The 22,500-nt window shown below is 47.8% G+C and overlaps 1 protein-coding gene across 1 annotated transcript in view; it reads left to right on the top strand.

Annotated features, from left to right (window-relative positions):
* Positions 1–22,500, top strand: part of PITPNM2 (phosphatidylinositol transfer protein membrane associated 2) — a 154,115-nt gene that overhangs the window by 16,734 nt on the left and 114,881 nt on the right.

Below are 22,500 nucleotides of genomic sequence, written 5' to 3'. Positions count from 1 at the left end.
CAGAATAGAATTGGAACAGAATAGAACAGAATAGAATTAGAACAGAACAGAATAGAAAGTAGAACAAGAATAGAATAGAATTAGAACAGAATAGAACAGAATAGAACAGAACAGAATGTAGAAGAAGAATAGAAGAGAAGAGAAGAGAATGTAGAACAAGAATAGAGTAGAATAGAATTAGAACAGAATAGAACAGAATAGAATTGGAACAGAATAGAACAGAATAGAATTAGAACAGAACAGAATAGAAAGTAGAATAGAATAGAATTAGAACAGAATAGAACAGAATAGAACAGAATAGAATGTAGAACAAGAATAGAATAGAATTAGAACAGAACAGAATAGACTATAGAACAAGAATAGAATAGAATTACAATAGAATAGAACAGAATAGAATTAGAACAGAACAGAATGTAGAATAATAGAATAGAACAGAATGTAGAACAAGAATAGAATAGAATAGAATAGAATAGAATAGAATAGAATAGAATAGAACAATGTAGAACAAGAATAGAATAGAATAGAATTCTTTATTGGCCAAGTGTAATTGGACACACAAGGAATTTCTCTTTGGTGCAAATACTCTCAGTGTACACAAAGAGAATAATACATTAATCAAGAATAAAAAGATACAACACTTAATGATAGTCATAGGGTACAAATAAGCAATCAGGAAACAATCGATATCAATATAAATTGTAAGGATACAAGCCACAAAGTTACAGTCCTGCAGTCATCAGTGGGAGGAGAGGGGTGATAGGAACGATGAGAAGACTAATAGTAATAGTAATGCAGACTTAGTGAATAGTTTGACAGTGGGGAGCGAATTAGTTGTTTAGCAGAGTGATGGCGTTCAGGGGGAAAAACTCTCCTTGTGTCTGGTTGTTCTGGTGTGCATTGCTCTACTAACGTTGTTTTGAGGGTAGGAGTTGAAACAATTTATGTCCAGGATGCGAGGGGGTCTGAAAAAAAAATGTTATTTTTTCCCCCAAATCTCCCGACGGGTTGGGAGGAAATCTGCATATCTCCCCACTTTATTTTACAAAGAAAATTATGTTTCTTCGAGGCGAAGAAAAGTGTGGCTCTCATTCTAAATCGTTCGGGACCCAGCCGTGCACGGAATAAGAAATTTTCGCCTTTTTTTTTGTAGGTGGGCAGTTCGGACGAGAAGCAATTTTTGAAAGAGGTGATTATTTCCCTTCGGCGCAGCTACGCCTTGGCCCTGCAACCTTTTCATTTCAGGCACAGGTCGGTTCTCGGGAAAGGGGAAACACAGCCGAGAAGACGAATAGCCTATTCTCGGAGCCGTGACAGGCTTGTTAAAATAACCAAAGTTTAAGACCGCTTTGAATGTTCCACTTTTAGACAAGGGAAGATCTGTGTGCTGGCAGAAGCTCAGGATGTTGAGCTTCTACTATTATTTTATTTCTATTCTATTCCATTTTGCATTCTACTCTATTCTATTTTATTCCAACCGCCTTGCTTGATTCTGATCCCAATTGTGGGCAAAAGCATTCCGTCCCCTTTTAGTTACAGTTTACCTGAAGCCTCTTGTCCAGTTGTGGGTTGAGAAAGGAGATTTTTTTTCGGGCTAGCTGGGAATAAATCCCACCGTTGCCTTGGATTAAAAGAACAGAAGCATCTTCCTCGCAAACGCTCTGCGATGTTCTCTATTACTCACTTGTCACATTTATAGCGTGTGCATTCCTGAACGAAACCAGCTCGGAGTATAAATCACAAGCAGCCTGTATTGATAAAATCAATACAGTACCGCCATTGTACCCCGTCATAAAACTTCCCAATCTATTATAACCTTATTTGTCTTTTGAGTCAAAAGCCGGGAGATGCTACCTCGGAGGCCCACCTTCCACAGAATGGAAGAGAACAATCTGTTTGGGGAGAAATATCAGCGATAATATAAGAAGAAAAAGGAGGGAGGGAGGAAAGAAGGAGAGAAGGGGAAGGGAGGGAGGGAAGGAGAGGAGGAAAGGGAAGGAAGGAAATGGGAGGCAGGAAGGAAGGAAGAAAAGAGAGGGAAGGAAGAAGGAAGGAAGGAAAGGGAGGCAGGCAGGCAGGTGGAAAAGAAGGAAGGGGAGGAGGGAGAAGGAAGGAAGAAAAGAGAGGGAAGGAAGAAGGAAGGAGGGGGAGGCAGGCAGGTGGAAAAGAAGGAAGGGGAGGGAGGGAGAAGGAAGAAAGAAAAGAGAGGGAAGGAAGAAGGAAGGAAGGAGGGGGAGGCAGGCAGGTGGAAAAGAAGGGGAGGGAGGGAGAAGGAAGGAAGAAAAGGGAGGGAAGGAAGATGGAAAGAAGGAAGGAATGAAGGGGAGGCAGGCAGACAAGTGGGAAAGAAGGAAGGGGAAGAAGGGAGAAGGAAGGAAGAAAAGGGGAGGTGGGAAGGAAGGAAAAAAGGAAGAAAGAAAAGAGGGAAGGAAGGAAGAAAAGGAGGCAGGCAAACAGGCGGGAAAGAAGGAAGGGGAGGGAGAAGGAAGGAAGAAAAGGGGAGGTGGGAAGGAAGGACAGAGGCAGGGAGGAAAAAAGGAAGAAAGAAAAGAGAGGGAAGAAAAGAGGCGGGGAGGGAGGGGAGGAGGGAGAAGGAAGGAAGGAAGGAAGGAAGGGGAGGCAGGCAGGCAGGTGGAAAAGAAGGAAGGATGGGAAGGGAAAAGGAAGGAAGAAAAGGAGGTGGGAAGGAAGGAAAAAAGGAAGAAAGAAAAGATGGAAGGAAGGAAGAAAAGGAGGCAGGCAAACAGGCGGAAAGAAGGAAGGGGAGGGAGGAGGAAGGAAGGAAGGAAGCAAGCAAGCAAGCAAGCAAGCAAGCTCGCTCTGGAATGGCCCATAATTGATTCCTGGGCCAACGTTTTTCTCTCGTGACATTCTTGAACTATTCAGGGACAACTTAACCATCATTCACACCAGATTAGAGCCTTTTAAAATAGCTCTGAATTCAAAAGCCATCCGTAGCTGAGGCTCTTTCATCCAATCCCTCTTTCAATCGGCTACCGGCCGCCTCTCTCTTAACAGCGTGGTGTCCTTACAGAGGGACTAGAATGACCTCTTGACCAAGGTCAGATCCCGTCATCTGGCACTGTCGATCACGGAGTGACCGGTCAGGTTTCAACCTGTCCCTCCTCCATTGTGTCTCACAGTAGTTCAAAAAGTCTGGTACGAAATTGTAGAAAATACCTGGAGGTCTCTAAGTTGGCTGGCTGGCTTGCAGACATTTCTTGACCCAGCTAGCTAATGTCATCAGTGCTAAAAGGGAGTGGGGTTGGAGGAGGAGGAGGAGGAGGAGGAGGAGGAGGAGGAGGAGGAGGAGGAGGAGGAGGAGGAGGAGGAGAAACATATCTGGAGTCGATGGTTCTCTCTGAGCTTGGCTGTTTGCTCGCAGACATTTCATTACCCAGCTAGCTAACGTCATCAGTGCTAGAAGGGAGTGGGGTTGGAGGAGGAGGAGGAGAAGGAGGAGGAAGAGGAGGAGGAGGAGGAGGAGGAGAAGGAGGAGGAGGAGGAGGAAGGTCTCTGGAGTCGTTGGTTCTCTCTGAGCTTGGCTGTTTGCTCGCAGACATTTCATTACCCAACTAGATAACGCCATCAGTGCTAGAAGGGAAGTGTGGTTGGAGGAGGAAGAGAAGGAAGGTCTGTGGAACCAGACGTTTCATTACCCAACTAGGTAACCTCATCAGTGTGAGGGAAGAAGTGTGAAGGCTTTTCTTCCCATTGATATACAGTAGCTTGCCTTATTTATTTACCAGTGTTGGTGGAATATGGTTTTCTTCTTGATAATCTCTTGATTACAGTATTTCTGCTCGATTGTTTGTCTGGTGTTAATCCCTGCTTATCTAGGAGGACTTTGCTGCTGGAAAGGATGAATTCTGATCTCGTGGTTCCCTTCGCTTTTTATTTAAACAGGTTTTTCGGTGTGGCTTATCTCTGTTCGTGATCTAACGGACACAGAGGGCTGATGTGTCCACATGCTAATTTCCCAGTAAGACATCCCCCTGGCGCCTTTTAAACCCGTACCAACCATCTACAGAAAAGGCTCTATTTGCTACTTAGCTCAAGCGTCAGGGAAGGGGGTCTTATTTTTAAGCCTGTTTTCGTGGCATTGCGGCTGGCACCGATCCGTTAAATCCCCCGTTTAAAATAAGATGAAACCATGGGATACATGGCTGGGGGTTGGGGAGATAACACAGCTAGAACATAAAAACCCACTTTTCGTGTGTGTGTGCGTGTTTTTACTCCTTCCCCCCGCCAGAGAAACAGGAGGCATGAACATGTTGAGAAGCAGGTGGAGTTTATCATAAATGAGATAAAATTGGCACATTAACGCAGAGAGAATCAGAGGTGTGAATGGAAGGTCTTCATGGGGGAGCAGGTGTGGGGTGCAGGGGAGGGAGAACATAATGGCAAAATTTAGATAGATATATATTTTCTGTTATCCCGTGCAGAAATGCGTCTGGAACACATCCGAGCCTATATTTCATTTTCCAAAGTAATTTAATCTTCTAGATGTTTCTAGCTGGCAAAAAAATTTGGATCCAAAGGGGGAGTTCCAAAGATTGGGTGGGAAGGCAGAGAAGGGCCTCCTTGGCGGTGGCCCCTTCCTCATGGAAAAATCACTCCTTCTGAGGGACGGTTGCCCCCATCCCCATGTCCCGACAAGACTGAATGGCTATTGATGTTTCCCTCCCAAAGATTGGCTAATTACTCCATCTCTCAGTCTTGGGGGTGAAATTATACGCCCCTCAGAGAGGGTTCGCAATCTGGGAGTCCTCCTGAACCCGCAGCTGAATTTAGATCACCGGTTATCGGCTGTGACCAGGGAGGTCTTTGCCCAGGTCCGCCTGGTGCACCAATTGCGACCCTACCTGGACCGGGAGGCACTTCAGATAGTCACTCACGCCCTTGTGACCTCAAGACCGGATTACTGTAATGCGCTGTACATGGGGCTGCCCTTGAAGAGTGTTCGAAGACTTCAGCTAGTCCAGAATGCAGCCGCACGAGCGATTGTGGGTGTACCTAGATACACCCACGTCACACCTATCCTCCGCGAGCTGCACTGGCTGCCCATCAGTCTCCGGACTCGCTTCAAGGTGCTAGTTGTTACTTATAAAGCCCTACATGGCATCGGACCTGGGTACCTGAGAGACCGCCTCCTGCCAATTACCTCCCAAAGACCGATTCGATCACACAGGCTCGGCCTTCTCTGGGTTCCAACTGCCAGCTAATGTCGGCTGGCCACCCCCCGGGGGAGAGCCTTCTCTGTTGCTGCTCCGGCCCTCTGGAACGAGCTTCCTGTGGAGATCCGGACCCTTACTACCCTCCCGGCCTTCCGTAAAGCTACCAAGTCCTGGCTGTTCCGACAAGCTGGGGGCTGTTGAAATATCCAGCCCCACCTCAATTGTGACTGTTGTGTGTATTTTAATATTGTTTGTATTGTCTTATTTATCCCCTCCCTTGTTTTATTGTGAGCCGCCCGGAGTCCTTCGGGAGTGGGCAGCATACAAAACCAATAAACAAACGAACGATTGCTTTCCCGAAAAGTCCCTCGAAAAACGTGGGATATTTTCTAGCCGACCCGAGTTTCCCTGAAGCCAATTTAAGGGTTAATTTGATTGTGTCGCTGCTCGCAGGCTGGTGTGTTTTTGTGCTATTTGTTGCATTGTGGGTTTTTATGTTGCGGTCACCTCTCTGTGAATTGGGTGGCCATAAACATTTTGTGGAATATAAAAAATAATTTATATTTACCGCCGGTCCCACAGTTCAGGCGACTCGCCCTCAGCTAGAATATAGAATAACAGAGCAGGAAGGGACCTGGGAGGTCTTCTAGTCCAACCCATTTTTTTTTTAAGCAGGAGACTCTCTATGTACCCTCTAGACGAATGACTGTCCAATCTCTACTTAAAAAGTGATGGAGCACACCACAACTTCTGGAGGCAAGTAGTTCCGCTGGTTAATTGCCCTCACCGTTAGGAAGTCTCTCCTTAGTTCCATGTCGCTTCTCTCCTTGATTCGTTTCCATCCATTGTTTCTTGTCCTGCCCGCCGGTGGTTTGAAAAATGTTCCTACCGGTTCGCACCGGTTCGGTAGAACCGGTTCGTCAAATCTACCGAACCGGTTAGAAGAGGTTCCACCAGTGGACCCGGAAAGCAGGCCACACCTACAGAAGAGGTTCCAAAATTTTTTGAAACCCACCACTGGTTGACCCCCTCTTGTTTGTGGAAGCTCCTCTGATACTGAAGACTGCGGTCATGTGGGAGATAACCGAATAATAAAGTTGGAAGGGACCTTGGAGGTCTTCTAGCCCAACCCCCTGTTCAACCAGGACACACTATACAAGCTGGCTGTCCAAACTCTTCTTTAAAACCTCCAGAGAGCCTACAACTTCTAGTGGCAAGCTGTTCCACTGGTTAATTAATTGTCCTCACTGTCGGGACAATTTCTCCTGAGTTCTAAGTTGCTTCTCTCCTTGATTAGTTTCCATCCGTTGCTTCTTGTTCTACACTCAGGTGCTTTGGAGAATAGCTTGACCTCCTCTTCTTGGTGGCAACCCCTGAGATATTGGAAGACTGCTATCCTGTCTCCCCCCCCCCTAGTCCTTCTCCTCATCAGACTGGCAGCCTTTGACACTCCAAACATCTGGCAGACCCCCCCCCCCCCGATCGCTCAACATCGGAGATCGATCCCAGCGTTTCCAGCGGCCCGGTTTGAGATCCGGCCCTCTGCATGCGCAGCGTAGAGGCCGAAAGCACCAGGGTGAGGTGTGGGAGGGGGTTTCCAACCTCCTCCTCCTTCCTTCCTTCCTTCCCACAAATTTCCATCGCTTGAAAAGAGGAGGGGTGGGTGGGGGGAGATGACTCACTGCTGTGAGTGTGTCAAAATCCCGCCGCCGCCAGGCTGCTGTTTCAGCTGATCTCACGTCTTGCATTTCCAGTGCTGGGGGTGTGTGGAGGCAGGAGGTCTCTGCTGGTGTGTCTGTGTGTGTGTGTGTGTGTGGAATCTCCAGGTGATGGCTGGACACCCCTCCCTCTTGCCCTCCCCCAACAGCAGCCCTTCCCTTGGCTCTGGAGCAATTAGCACCCGGGGCCAGGGCTGCGAGGCTCCCGTTTGACACACGGGTGTGAGTCACGCTACTTTGGCTTCTTTTAAGAGATGCCTTGGATGGGGGAGATCACGACCCGTTTCCAGGGGCTACGTCGTCGCTTGTTTGATGTCTCGGAAAGGCCGGGATGCGTTGTCGGGTGGGCCTCGCGCGCCCACGAGGTGAGTTTTAACAGGGTCTCCCCCGGGAGGATACAGAAAGCATTCTGGTTATTGTTTTCTCTCCTTCTTCCCTTTTTGCTTTCTCCTTCTCTCTTTCTCTCCGTCTCCAGATTCCTGGCAATGCCGGGTTTGGACGTTGGCACTCTGGGCTAGAGAGACAGACAAGCCTTCTGCCATTAAGGCGTCCCAGGGGGGGCAGGAGGCTGGGTGTGACACAATGGTGGTGTCAGTTGTGCAAGCCAGATGAAAAATGACTCTGGCGGGAGCGGGAGGGCACTGTGTGAGTTTGTCAGTGGGCCCCCGGGAGTAAGTGGCAAGGGTTTTGGTGCGATTGACGTCTGAAGCTCAGGTGGCACAGGGGCTTAAGACACTGAGCTTGTCGATTGGAGAGGCCGGCAGGCCGGCGGTTCGAATCCCCAGCGCCGCGTAACGGAGTGAGCTCCCGTGACTCGTCCCAGCTTCTGCCAACCTAGCAGTTCGAAAGCACGTTAAAAAACATGCAAGTAGAAAAATAGGAACCACCTTTGGTGGGAAGGGAACAACGTTCCGTGCGCCTTCGGCGTTGAGTCATGCCGGCCACATGACCACGGAGACGTCTTCGGGCAGCGCTGGCTCTTCGGCTTTGAAACGGAGATGAGCACCGCCCCCTAGAGTCAGGAACGACTAGCACATATGTGCGAGGGGAACCTTTACCTTTACCTTAGAGGGTTTTAGCGTGCCAGGAAATAATTCCCCACGGAAGCGTCTAAGGCCATGATTAGAAGAAGCAGGTCAATTTGCAGTTTGCTTTCCCTTCTTTCTGAAAGTCAACTGCTTGTTGTTTACTACAAGTGTGCGGTTACAACCGAAGAGGAAAGAGTGAGTGGGCGGGTGGCCTCTTCGGGCTCAGAGCACCGTGTCAAACGATTGTGCATTTCCTCTCGCCAGAGAACTTGGTTGTTTGTGAGTTATTCGGGCGTCTGACATTCTCTGAAATAGGACACCTGGAGTATCTTGCGTGTATTTGCAACCGGTTGTAGAAAGGAGAGGAGGGAAAGCGACAGGGGATGTGTAAGGAAGGGGGTTTCTTAGTCGGTGCTTCTGACATCGTAGGCTCTCATCGTGGTTTGTTTTGGTTTGGGGTTAGCGTGTTGTGTGAATCCATGCTGTAGATTGACACTCATGTTAGGGAAACCAGGATGGGTCATTTTCCATATTGTGGGAACCAGTATTGGTGGTTCAAATACGATGCATGGATTTAATCCGGCTATCTCAATTTTATCTTTTAGGAATACAATATTGACGTATGACCAAAATCAGGGTCAGAACCTCCGTTGCTAAGTGAGACAGTGGTTTGCTGAGTCCCACCTGAATTTATGCCCTTTTTTTGTCATGGTTCTTAAGCAAATCACATCTGTTGTTAAGTGAGTCATATGGCCATTAAGTGAATCCAGTCCCCCCATTAACGTTGCTCGTGGGTGGCCAGCTGGGAAAGTCACCGATGGCCACCACTCCAGGACTCTGCAACCGTTATAAATACGGGTTGCCAAGCGGCCGAATTTTGACCATGGGGATGCGGCCACGGTCGTAAGTGTGAGGCCTATTCGTAAACCATTGTTTTTTCACCATCGTAACTTCGAAAAACTCACTAAACAAATAAGTTGTAAATTAAGAAAATCCAGAAGACGAGATATCTTTTACTCCAGTGAAAATGGCTTTTATTAAAAAAGCAATGTTGGATTGTGTAACTCGTTGTGGAATCTCACATGTTTGTAGTATCCACCCCGGATTCAAGGGATCTGTAAAATCTCACGGCTGCTGAATTCGCCAGCACGTTCTCCTCTGCCCTGTCTGACCCCGTGAAGAAAAAAATTGGACGGAGTTTTAACTTGCGGTTTTACTGTGTTGTAAATAACCCTTTGGCTGCCGTCCACATCCTTCTGCTCTTTCGTTGTGGCATCTCCAAGAAAGAGGAGGGGAAAAAAATGTAAACAAGGCACTTTGGGGTTGTCGTGAGGAGAAAAAAATATGTGTTCTCCGTGAACCGCAAAGGAGAAGACGACATAATTCTGTTTTATGGCATTACTAACTGGATGACAGTGCTTCGGGTCGCTATGATTGCTCCAGGCAGGAGAAATTCTCCTCACAATCCATTGGCTCATTGGCGGTCGGTGATAGAAACACATAAGGGAATATCGCTCCCGCCGCCTTGAGTCCGGAAGCGGTTCCATAGGTGGAAAGCGTAGACATTTTGGTGAGGTACCGACGTTTAGTACTGTAAGGAGCCCCGGACCGCTCCTGAGTGAAGGAGTGGAACATCTGCCAGTTTGAACTGAGGTAACGGAATGTGAGGCAACTGGCAGTTGGAACAGAGTTCTTTTCAGGTGGGGAGGGGGGGTAAAACTCCTTAGCGTGTTAATTACTGTATTAAAAATACTAATGATCTGATGGACATTTCGAAAAATCCTCTTCTTAGCTAGCACCTAGACGCCAAGAGGAACATACGTGCCAAATTTGTAGGCTTTACGGTTCTAGAGATTTTGTGTTGAGTAACAGACTTGGAAGGGACCTTGGAAGTCTTCTAGTCCAACCCCCGGCTTAAGCAGGAAACCCTACACTGCTTCAGACAAATGGTTATCCAACATCTTCTTAAAAACTTCCAGTGTTGGGGCATTCACAACTTCTGGAGGCAACTTCTGTTCCACTGATTAATTATTTTAACTATCAGGAAATTTCTCCTTCATTCTAAGTTGCTTCTCTCCTTGATTAGTTTCCACCCATTGCTTCTTGTCCTGCCCTCGGGTGCCCTGGAGAACAGCTTGACTCCCTCTTCTTTGGGGCAGCCCCTGAGATATTGGAAGACTCCCATCATGTCTCCCCTGGTCCTTCTTTTCATTAAACCAGACATACCCAGTTCCTGCAACCGTTCTTCATGTATTTTAGCCTCCAGTCCCCTTAGAGCCGAGGTGGCGCAGTGGTTAAATGCAGCACTGCAGGCTACTTCAGCTGACTGCAGTTCTGCAGTTCGGCTGTTCAAATCTCACCGGCTCAGGGTTGACTCAGCCTTCCATCCTTCTGAGGTGGGTAAAATGAGGACCCGGATTGTTGTTGGGGGCGATATGCTGACTCTGTAAACCGCTTAGAGAGGACTGAAAGCCCTATGAAGCGGTATATAAGTCTAACTGCTATTGCTATTGCTATTGCTATCCTCTTTGTTGCTCTTCTCTGCACTCTTTCTAGAGTCTCCGCATCTTTTCTACATCGTGGCGACCAAAACTGGATGCCATATTCCAAGCGTGGCCTCACCAAGACCATATATAAAGCGGTATTAACACTTCATGAACACTAATGTAGGGTTCCCCCCCCCCCCCGCTGCCCATAGCTCTCCAGATAGGAGCTTGTAATAACCAGTATAAACCATTACAGTCTAAATACAGCAGGATGAGTCCCCTTCTATCATTTGAATGACATTTTGGCTCTTTTAATCTTACTGATCTGAAAGCTGAAACGGATGTCTTTAAGCCCTTTTATTATTGTTATTATTATTTTCCCCCCTTCGTTTTTGTCTTTGTTCCAGCCAGATGATTGCAAAATAAAAAACCGGCAGTAATGGGGAATTTTACTATAAAAATAAAACAAGGCCTCAGGGCCGATATGTTTGTCCTCCCCTCACATAATTACGAGCCGCGAGTTTTCCTTGCATTATTTATGGTCTGCATTCCAGAGGAGTCAGCACTAGCCTCTCCACAAGGGCAAGCCGGCCTCTTGAAATGATAATATTAATATCCCCGTAAACGTCGACAAGCCACAACCTCTGTCTATCCCAGATCCTTTGGGGAGGGGGGTGGGAGGACTCGGTGGGTGGGTAAGGATGCCAGAGCCAACATCTGGCTGCCTCTGCAGCCTGCACAAATAATAATCAGCAATAAAAAGTTATCGGTGGCTGCCAGGAACGTAATTTTTTCCTCCCACTTAACGTTCTAAAGGGAATAAATTAAGATAGTTAAAGGGAGGTTTCTTTCTTCTTTTTATTTTTTAAACCGAAACAAGAAAGCAGAATCTTTTCATCACCAAAGATTTGGGGGAAAGTCAGGCTACTATACAATGGGCAGCAGAAGGATTTTTTTTGCATTCTTTAAAACTGTCCTGTAAATGAGTGTTTATTTTTTTTTTAAATTAATTTTTTATTTTATCAATTTCATATATACATTCACAATTATATGATCTCATAACTGTTATTAATAATATGTATTTATAACAATTTTTTCCCTACAGTTGACAATATACTTGAAAATTGCTTTCTTATCATCCCATAGATCCATCTTATCTTACAACGGTCCTACTTCTTCTTCCCTCCCTCCCTCTTTCCTTCCCTCGTTTCTTCTCTCCTTCTCTCCTTCCTTCCTTCTTTCCTTCCTTCCTTCCTTCCCTCCTTTCTTCTCTCCTTCTCTCCTTCCTTTCCCCCTTCCTTTCCTCCTTCCTTCCCCCCTTCCTTCTCTCCTACATTCCCTCCTCCCTTCCCTCCTTTCTTCTCTCCTTCTCTCCTTTCTTCCCTCCTTCCTTCCCTCCTTTCTTCTCTCCTTCCTTCCCTCCCTCCTTCCTACCCCCTTTCTTCTCTTTCTTCTCTCCTTCCTTCCTTCCTCCTCTCCTTTCCCTTCTCTCCTTCCCCTCCCTCCCCTTTACCCTTCCCCTCTTCTTCCCATTCCTCCCCTCTTTCCTACTCTTACATTCCCTCCCATTCTTCCTCTGCCTTTCCCTTTCTCCCATTCCTCTCCTTTCTCCTCTCCTTCCTATCTTTCCTTCTACTGTGTGTTTAAAGCGGTGTTTGTCAAGCTCAGCAATTTTCGTTAACGGGGGAATTCTGGGAGTTGAAGTCCTCCACAGGCTGGCTGGGGAATTCTGGGATTTGAAGCCCTACTATAAGTTAACAAGTCTGAGAAACAGTGATGTAAGATAAAACAGCTCTCTTTACTCCAGAGTTGGGTTGCTGCCGGTTTGGCACAGTTCAGCCGAACCGGTAGCGGAATTACGGCGTGGGTCGCAGAACCAGCAGCGACCCAGACTTGCCATGCCCCCAAACTGGTTCCCCGATCTCTTATGCCGTTGCCGGCATGCGTCTGTCCAAAGCTCCCACGCAGCGAACCAGTACCGACTGGTATAGGACCCCACTCCTGCTTTTCTCCCTTCAGTATACATACACATTCTCTCTTGCAGCCTATGCCTAGATAAGCAGGGATTAACACCAGACAAACAATCAAACAGGAAATAGTAGCCAAATCAAGGGGTTCACCGACAAAAGCGCGGGGACAAAAGCGCGAGTTTGAAATCGCGCCGAAGAAAGAGGACGGAAGCACGCCGACAACAGCACGCCGACAGAAACACGCTCATAACCTAACCCTAAAGGTAACCCTAAACCTAACCCTAAACCTAACCCTGAACTTAACCCTAAACCTAACCCTTACCCTTACCTTAACCCTTACCTTAACCGTAATGGTGCTTCTGTCGGCACTCTTTTGTCGGTGCGCCTTTGTGGGCGCGCTATCGACGTCGCGGTTTTGTCGGCGCGCTGTTGTCGTGCCCGCTTTTGTCGGGTCACGAAATCAAGGAACCACCTACCCAATCAGTGGATCTGCGTGCTGGCTGGGGAATTCTGGGGGGTGTTTGTCCACCCCGTCTTAAAGTTTCCAACTTTGAGAAACACGGATTAACCGCAACCTCAGCTGTGTCCAAGAAGCACACTAATACAAGACCACAATTTTGCTATTTTCATCTAATTAGGATGGAAATGTTATCGGAAAGTTAGAATCTCTTCCTCGTTTTTCCAGCTTGCATCTCCTCAATGAGAACTTCACAGAATTCCAAAAAGCAACTACAGATAATCTTCGACTTACAAACCACCCATTCAGTGACCATTCAGAGTTGCCACGGCACTGAAAAAAAGTGAGGTATGGCCGTTTCTCACACTTACGACCCATTGCAGTAACCTGCTATTCACATGATCAGAGTTCGGACTCCTGGCAACTGGCATGTACTTATGAAGGTTGAAATGTCTCGGTGATCCCCTTTTGCGACTTCCTGGGACCCAAGCCACTGGGGAATCTGGGCCCATGTTACTAATTTAGCAACAGCAATGATTTGCTTAACAGCGGTGGCAGGAAAGGTCGTAAAAGCGGGGCAAAATTCGCTTCAGGAATGTCTCGCTTAGCAATGGAAATTTTGGAATTGGAAATAAGTTGACGACTGCCTGTAATTATTTACAGAGGATAAAAAATCAACCTTCCGTGCAGCTTCTGATCGTTTTAATAGATACTCTCCATCCTGCCTCCGTTCCTTTAAAAAAAACACCCTCCTTTTGTCCTCAACAAGGAAAGAATAAAAACTCTGTTTATAAAACAATCCCTCCCTCCTTCTCAACAAAGCCGGCAACGAATCCGTTAAGCTAAAATTTTAATTATCAACGAGGCAAAACAACTGTGAAGTTGAACTTAGCTCAGGCCAATATTTACAGTCATCATTGCAATAACCTTGACGTTGGTATAAATTTGGACACCTTAAAGGTGATTTTTCTCCTCTGCTTCTGACCAGGGCTCTGTTGTGGCCCGCCAGCGTCCAGCAGAGCTGGTGGCAGATTCGGACAATGAGGAGACTGGGGAGGAACCTGGGACAGTCCTGGAGTCTGGGGAGGGCTCTGTGTCGGAGGCAGAGAGGGAGCCAGAGCCGTCCGACAGTTATCAGCTGCCTTCGGAGTCGGATATCAGTGAGGCAGAAGAACAGCTGGAGCCTGTTCCCAGTGTGCGCGTGCACAGAGTTGCCAGACGAAGGGAAGAGCTAAAGAACAGGGGTCGACTTGGGAGGAAGGCCACAGGGGGACGGTGAATGGCCCCTCCCAGAGGGAATAAAAGAGGAGCGAAAGGGGAGTGGAGTTTGCAGGAGATAATTAGTTCGCTTCATTGGTTCGTGACTCTCCGAGACTCCTGGCCAGGTTTTGTAGATCTCCGCCTGGCAGTTCTGCTTTGCCCACCCTGGGGTTGGCAGTGCCAGCAAAATAGATTTTTCTTTTTTTTGCATTAAAGGTTGCCATGCACTTCTGGATGGGTGCCCAGAGAAAAAGTTTGCCCTGCTTTGTTTGCAAACTCTGGAACCTGTCCAGGGCAGTTCCTTCCCTCTCCCTGATGTTGAAGAGATCGGATACCCATTTGTCTGAAAATGGTAGAACTGCCCGAGCAGGGGGGTTGGACTAGAAGACCTCCAAGGCCCCTTCCAACTCTTGTTATTCTATTCTATGAAGATTGCCTTAATTTCCACCCTTTTTTGCCTGCACTCTCTCAAGAAAACACCATTTGTCTTCAGCTTCAAACAGGAGCAGGAATGGCTGAATACCCGATAATCATTTGTTAGTTTTTAAAAAGGGATTGCACAAGCATTGGTCTGAAGCCCTACGGGGCTTCCTGCTCAAGCAGAGGGGTTGGGCTAGAAGACCTCCAAGGCCCCTTCCAGCTCTGTTGTTCTGGTTTCCATTGGCAGGCTTTCTCTCGGCCTGGAAATGACCAGATTAACCAGAATAACTCACAGCCTCTTTCACCAGAATATATATATATATTCTGCACCCTTAACAGATGAAGAGGAGGAAGAGAGTAGGAGTAGGGGAGAGGTAAGGGAAGAAGGAAGGGGAAGGAGAGGAGGAAGGAAGGAAGTAGAGAAGGGAGGGAGGGAAGAAAGAAAGGGAAAGGAGAGGAGGGTGGAAGGGAGAGAAAGAGAAGGAGAGAGGATAGGAGTGGAAAGAGTGGAGTAGGGGAGAGATAAGGGAAGAAGGAAGGGGAAGGAGAGGAGGAAGGAAGGAAGGAGAGAAGGGAGGGAGGGAAAAAAGAAAGGGAAAGGAGAGGAGGGTGGAAGGGAGAGAAAGAGAAGGAGAGAGGATAGGAGTGGGAAGAGAGGAGTAGGGGAGAGGCAAGGGAAGAAGGAAAGGGAAGGAGAGGAGGAAGGAAGGAAGTAGAGAAGGGAGGGAGGGAAGAAAGAAAGGGAAAGGAGAGGAGGGTGGAAGGGAGAGAAAGAGAAGGAGAGAGGATAGGAGTGGGAAGAGAGGAGTAGGGGAGAGGTAAGGGAAGAAGGAAGGGGAAGGAGAGGAGGAAGGAAGGAAGGAGAGAAGGGAGGGAGGGAAAAAAGAAAGGGAAAGGAGAGGAGGGTGGAAGGGAGAGAGAGAGAAGGAGAGAGGATAGGAGTGGAAAGAGTGGAGTAGGGGAGAGGCAAGGGAAGAAGGAAAGGGAAGGAGAGGAGGAAGGAAGGAAGTAGAGAAGGGAGGGAGGGAAAAAAGAAAGGAAAAAGGAGAGGAGGGTGGAAGGAGAGAACGAGAAGGAGAGAGAGTAGGAAGGGGAAGAGGGAGAGTAGGAGTAGGGGAGAGGCAAAGGAAGAAGGAAGGGGAAAGAGAGGAGGGAAGAAGGAGAGAAGGGAGGGAGGGAGAAAAGAAAGGGAAAACAAGGTAGTGCTACAAAAGAAGGAAAGGATGGTAAATAAAGAAACCCAAACTGTATATTATAACCTAAAATGGAATAACAAACGTATAAGAATGACAAGTGTAAAGAAGGATAACCACTATGTGAATTTATACTCACAGTGGTGTGTAAGAGAATAAAAAAAAAACCTTTTATATATATATAAAAAACCCAGATAAAGAGAAGGAGAACAAATCTCTCTTTAAACGGAAAGCGGAAAGGTCTGGATTATATTCCTTCGGTAATTATTTTACGCTGACGATAGCAGCCAGCCTTCTTTCCAGCAAATTATAAACTAATTGCCTTTCCATTCACAGGGTGACAATTCAACAGGCCATCCGTTAATTTTAAGAAATGATCTCTCCCCCCCCCCCCCCCCGGCTTTTAAGTAAAATAAACCGGCTGTCTTCACTTTCCCCCCAGGATACAAAACAGACAATTCCCGAGCGACGGATCCTCCCCATTTTGCAAAAAGAAACCTCAGAGAGCCTTGTATGGTTTCCATTCTGTCCGGCAAGTGGAAGGATGTGCAACTTCTCCCCCCCTTCTGCATATCTTAAATAGTTAGATTTATATACCGCTTCATAGGGCTTTCGGCCCTCTCTAAGCAGTTTACAGAGTCAGCATATATCGCCCCCAACAACAATCCGGGTCCTCATTTTACCCATCTTGGAAGGATGGAAGGCTGAGTCAACCTTGAGCCTGATGAGATTTGAACAGCCGAACTGCTGAACTGCAGTCAGCTGAAGTAGCCTGCAGTGCTGCATTTCACCACTGCGCCACCTCGGCTCTTAAATCCCACTGAAGGACCCTCTTATAAAACAATATAATTAGCATTTGAATGCTAGCTTCTTTAGTGACTGTTTGCAGTTATAACGGGACTGAGGGCGGCTCTTCACGCTTACGACCACTCCAGCATCCCCCGTGGTCGCATGATCAGCCTTCAGACTCTCGGAGAGCGACTCGGATTTATGACGGTTGCAGTGCCCCGGGGGGTTATGGGATCCCATTGATGTGACCTTCTGACATGTGGACTTAATGGGGGAAGCCAGGCTCACTTAACAACCATCTTTAGCGTCTGCAGTGATTCGCTTATCAGTGAGTTCTAGTTCTGCCTCAGCAGGAAAGCTGAGTGGGTGACTTTGGGCCAATCACCAGGAGATGGTGAGTTCTAGTTCTGCCTTAGTTATGAAAGCCGGCTGGGTGACTTTGGGCCAATCACCCGGAGATTGTGAGTTCTAGTTCCCCCTTAACTATGAAAGCCGGCTGAGTGACTTTGGGCCAATCACCAGGAGATTGTGATTTCTAGTTCTGCCTTGGTTATGAAAGCCGGCTGGGTGACTTGAGGCCAATCACTAGGAGACAGTGAGTTCTAGTCCTTCCCCCTTAAGTATGAAAGCCAGCTGGGTGACTTTGGGCCAATCACCGGGCAGTGGTGAGTTCTAGCTCCGCCTTGGGCATGAAAACCAGCTGGGTGACTTTAGGACAATCACTAGGAGACAGTGAGTTCTAGTCCTCCCCCTTTGGTATGAAAGCCAGCTGGGTGACTTTGGGCTAATGACCAGGCGGCAGTGAGTTCTAGTTCCGCCTTAGGCATGGAATCCAGCTGGGTGACTTTGGGTGAATCACCAGGCGGCAGTGAGTTCTAGTTCCTCCTTGGGCATGGAAGCCAGCTGGGTGACTTTGGGCCAATCACTAGGAGACAGTGAGTTCTAGTCCTTCCCCCTTAGGTATGAAAGCCAACTGGGTGACTTTGGGCCAATCACCGGGCAACAGTGAGTTCTGGCTCCACCTTGGGCATGAAAACCAGCTGGGTGACTTTAGGACAATCACTAGGAGACAGTGAGTTCTAGTCCTCCCCCTTTGGTATGAAAGCCAGCTGGGTGACTTTGGGCCAATGACCAGGCGGCAGTGAGTTCTAGTTCCTCCTTGGGCATGGAATCCAGCTGGGTGACTTTGGGCCAATCCCTAGGAGACAGTGAGTTCTAGTCCTGCCCCCTTAGTTATGAAAGCCAGCTGGGTGACTTTGGGCCAATCACCAGGCGGCGGTGAGTTCTAGTCCTGCCTTGGGCATGAAAGCCAGCTGGGTGTCCTTCAGCCAATCGCTAGGAGACGGTGAGTTCTAGTCCCATTTTAGGCCCAACGGCTAAGTGACCTTGGGCCCGTCCTTCCTTCCCAACCCAGCCCGCCTCACAGGGTGGTTGTTACGAGCTAAAGAGAAGGAGGAGACACTATTGCCTCGAATTATTTCTAAAAACAAAACCCCCCAAACTAATGAAGGAAGGATTAAAAAGAAATGAATAGTGCCCCTTGAAAACGACATCACCGGGAAGAGAGGTTCGATCCTGGCTACCTGACAGCACAGTGGGAACCAGAAACACCCACCCACCCACCCACCCATGTATTTCTCGCGTCTTTAAACAGCTTAAAACGACTTGTTGCTTGAGCTAAATAAATATATCTGGGAACAGATGGAGCCTCCTTAACGATCAAAAGTTGCTAACAGACACTTGAAAAAATGTCTTTACACTCTTTTTTTTGTGTGTCTGTGGGGCACATTTTAAAATAACGCAAGAAATAGTTTGCCCGCTGTCTTTTTCAAGCACGGGAAAAAGCAGAAAGACCTACAAAGTTGTAGGAACATCCCTGGCGTGTGTGTGTGTCTGTCTGTCTGTCTCTCCACAACCTCTCTTGAACTTTTAAGGAAACCTTCCAACCGTCCAGGCGATGGGGGTTAAAATAAATAAAATAGAATTGCCTCCCGGGCGCACCGTCCAAATTGTGTCTTAGGGTTATATTTGTGATCCGAAACAATTGCGATCGCTAAATATGGCAAAGGCAGATTCCCCTCTCTCCAGCCGGGCTGTTTATATTACGGGTGAGTCGGAATCTGTTTTTGCGCCAGGCGGTGGTGATCTGTTTTGTGCAAAGAAGGGGGAAAAGATGGTGGCGCCGAGCTTTCGCCGGCACTCCCGTGTTGACGGTGGCACCAGCCGCTGAAACCAATGCTTCTTCCTTGATCCTAAGACGTCTTCTGGAACTGTTTACCCTTCTTCAAGCCGACAAAGTTCGCTTGTTGACAGTGAGTGACTGGCGTCTTCTCTCTCTCTCTCTCCCTTCCCAAGAAGGTCTCAACCAGCGTGGATCATTTGAGGTGTGTGCTAGGATCTGTTGGGGAGAAGGTCCAGGGTGGCTTGGTCTGCAGAGCTGACCATCTCGGCCAAAAGACGGAGGGAAGATGGAGATTTAAGCTACGGTTTGATGTATATTGTATCTCTTAGTTTGTCAGACAAGTACAAGATAGCAGCAGTTGGTGAAATTCAAATTTTTAACTGCCGGTTTGGTGGGTGTGGCTTGTTGGGCGTGGTGTGGCTTGGTGAGCATGGCAGGGGAAGGATACCGCAAAATTTCCACTCCCTCCCTACTCTGGGGAGCCAGAGGTGGCATTTGCCGGTTCTCTGAACTACTCAAAATCCCCACTACCGGTTCTCCGAACTACTCAAAATTCCTGTTACCGGTTCTCTGAACTACTCAAAATTCCCGCTAACAGTTCTCCGAACTACTCAAAATTCCTGTTACCGGTTCTCTGAACTACTCAAAATTCCCGCTAACAGTTCTCCGAACTACTCAAAATTCCTGCTACAGGTTCTCCAAATTACTCAAAATTCCCACTACCGGTTCTCCGAACTACTCAAAATTCCTGCTACTGGTTCTCCAAATTACTCAAAATTCCCACTACCTGTTCTCCGAAAAACTCAAAATTCCCGTTACTGGTTCTCTGAACGACTCAAAATTCCCGCTACCAGTTCTCCAAACTACTCAAAATTCCCGCTACCGGTTCTCCGAACTGCTCAAAATTCCCGCTACCAATTCTCTGAACTACTCAAAATCCCCGCTCCAGGTTCTCCAGAACCTGTCAGAACCTGCTGGATTTCACTCCTGGATTAGGGGTATCGGGAGGGTGCATGGCCCGTAAGAACCATGCAGAGGTCTGATGCATCGGGTTAACATTTTTTGGGGAACACCACTGGACCCTCCCGCTTCAGATCATCGTTTTTAAAAAAGGCAAAGCTTGGCGAGATGCTTGAAAGGTCAAGCGTGCGCTATAAAATACGGCCGTCAGTAAGAACGATAGGGAGGATGACGCTGGCTTCTCTCCCTCAGTGCTTCTCCTTGCCACGGTATTGTCCCTGGGGAAACGCTCAAAAGGTTTGCTTCCTTCTCCATGTTGGGGGGGGGGTCTTTCTCCAGGCGAGGTGTGATGGGACAGTCAGGGGTGGGCTGCTAGAGGTCCTAACTCCGAACCGCCATAAACGCTAAGTGTTAATTGAGGAATATCTGTACTTAGAAAAAGGAGGAGGAGGGGGGAACCCAACAGTGATTGAAAAGAGCGTTGGTTAAGTCAAAACAAGGCTTTCCCTTGCTTGGCCAAAGCATTCCGTGCCGAAAGGAGAGGAGGAAGGAAGGAGAGAAGAAAGAGAAGAAAGGGGGATAGGAAGGAGGGAAGGAGGGAGGGAAGGAAGGAGGGAAGGAAGAAGAGAAGGAGAGAAGGAAGGAGGGAAGGAAGGAGGGAATGTAGAGCCGAGGTGGCGCAGTGGTTAGGGTGCAGTATTGCCACTTCAGCTGACTGTTATCTGCAGTTCAGCGGTTCAAATCTCACCGGCTCAAGGTTGACTCAGCCTTCCATCCTTCCGAGGTGGGTGAAATGAGGACCCGGATTGTTGTTGGGGGCGATATGCTGACTCTGTAAACCGCTTAGAGAGGGCTGAAAGCCCTATGAAGCGGTATATAAGTCTAACTGCTATTGCTATTGCTATGTAAGAGAGAAGGAAGGGGGGAAGGAAGGGGGAAAGGAAGGAGAGAAGGAGAAAAGAAAGGAGGGAAGGAAGGAAGGAGGGAAGGAAGGAGGGAAGGAGGGAAGGAGGGAAGGGGAAGGAGGGAGGGAAGGAAGGGGAGTAGGAGAGAAGAAACGAGGGAAGGAAAGAGGGAGGGAGGGAAGAAGTAGGACCGTTGTAAGATAAGATGGATCTATGGGATGTTAAAAAAGCAATCTTCAAGTATATTGTCAACAGTAGGGAAAAATGGTTATAAATACATATTATTAATAACAGTTATGAGATCATATAATTGTGAATGTATATATGAAATTGATAAAATAAAAGAAATAAATTAAAAAAAACAACAACAAAGCATTCCGTGCCCTCCGGCAACCTTGCCATTCTTTCGGGGGGCTTTGGGGCCACCCCAATGAAACCTCGAACCCCTGGTCACCTTTCCTGGCCTTGCCAGCCTTCGGAGGGAAGCCCTGGTGGGGGGAGAACCGGGCTCCATTTCTCTTCCTTCCCTAATGTGACCCAACAGCTGCCCGGTTGGGATTGACAGATCTCCGCTCGGGCCTCGGCAACACAAAAGAGACGGTAAAAATACCTCTCTGGTCGCCCAAAATGGATCTTTTTTTGCTTGTGACACATGCTGAGTTATTTTTGGCGCACCGGGGCTATTTTTACACCTGCCTCCTCGCGGTTTTGGCGTTGCCATGGGGACGGCGTGGTGAGTAAAAAGGTGGAGGCCGACGGTGACCCCCCCCCCGACAGATGTTGATTGAAGTTCAGCAGCCTCAAATGGATCTCAGCTTCCCGGCTCGTCCTCCCCAGGGATGGAGCATCGTTGGCTCAACATTTGCAGGGGAGCGACTGCCTCTTGGAGGGGGGGGGTTGGTTTTTTTGGGGGGGGTGGGGACTGAGTCACGACTGCCCAAGCGGTGGCACCCCCCCCTTTTTTTTAGAGACCGCCGTTGCCAAAGCAACAGGCAGGGGTTCAGGGTTCTGGATGCCAAGCGGGGAAATCCTCACCTGAGCCCATCGGAGTCTGGCTGGCGGAGGAGGAGGAGGGTGTGTAGGAATTGCCAGAGAGGTGGGGGGTGAGCAGTGGTCAAATTCGGCCAACTTCCCAGCCCCCACCACATGTTGCAAAATGAGCCTTAAATGTAGTTGAACTTTTCTTCTCTCTCTCGTCCCTCCTTTCCTTCTCCATTCCTTCCTTCCTTCCATTCTCTCTCTCTCTCTCCCCCCTTCCATTCATCTTTTTCCTCCCTTCCTTTGTCTCCCTTCCTTCTTTCCTTTTCTAAGTTTTCCCAATTCGAAAACAGCTCTGGATGGACATAATTTTTCTTTCTTTCTTTCTTTCTTTCTTTATTTCTTTCTTTCTTTCTTTCTTTCTTTCTTTCCTTCTTTCCTTCTTTCTTTCTTTCTTTCCTTCTTTCCTTCCTCCCTCCCTCTAATTTCCCTTCCTTCTTTTTTCCAACCTATCTCTCCTTCCTTCCTTCCACTCTCTCTCTCCCTTACATCCATCTTTTTCCTTCCTTCCTTCCTTCCTTCCTTCCTTCCCTCTTCCCTCCATTCCTTCTAATTTCCCTTACTTTTTTCCCAACCTATCCTTCCTTCCTTCCACTCTCCCTCCCTTACATCTATATCTTTCCTTCCTTCTTTCCTCCCTCTCACTTCCCTTCCTTCTTTTTTCCAACCTATATCTCCTTCCTTCCACTCTCTCTCTCCCTTACATCCATCTTTTTCCTTCTTTCCTTCCTTCCTTCCTTCCTTCCTTCCTTCCTTCCTTCCTTCCTTCCCTCTTCCCTCCATTCCTTTTCATTTCCCTTACTTTTTTCCCAACCTATCCTTCCTTCCTTCCACTCTCTCTCTCCCTTACATCCATCATTTTTCTTTCTTTCTTCCTTCCTTCTTTCCTTCCTTCCTTCCTTCCCTCTTCCCTCCATTCC

Source organism: Thamnophis sirtalis, unplaced genomic scaffold (assembly GCF_051295495.1).
Source record: "Thamnophis sirtalis isolate CommonGarterSnake01/CBP01778 unplaced genomic scaffold, rThaSir2_p1.2 scaffold_2, whole genome shotgun sequence".
Lineage (NCBI taxonomy): Eukaryota > Metazoa > Chordata > Lepidosauria > Squamata > Natricidae > Thamnophis > Thamnophis sirtalis.
Note: the sequence above shows the minus strand (reverse complement) of the source record. Positions and strands in the feature narration are given on the sequence as shown.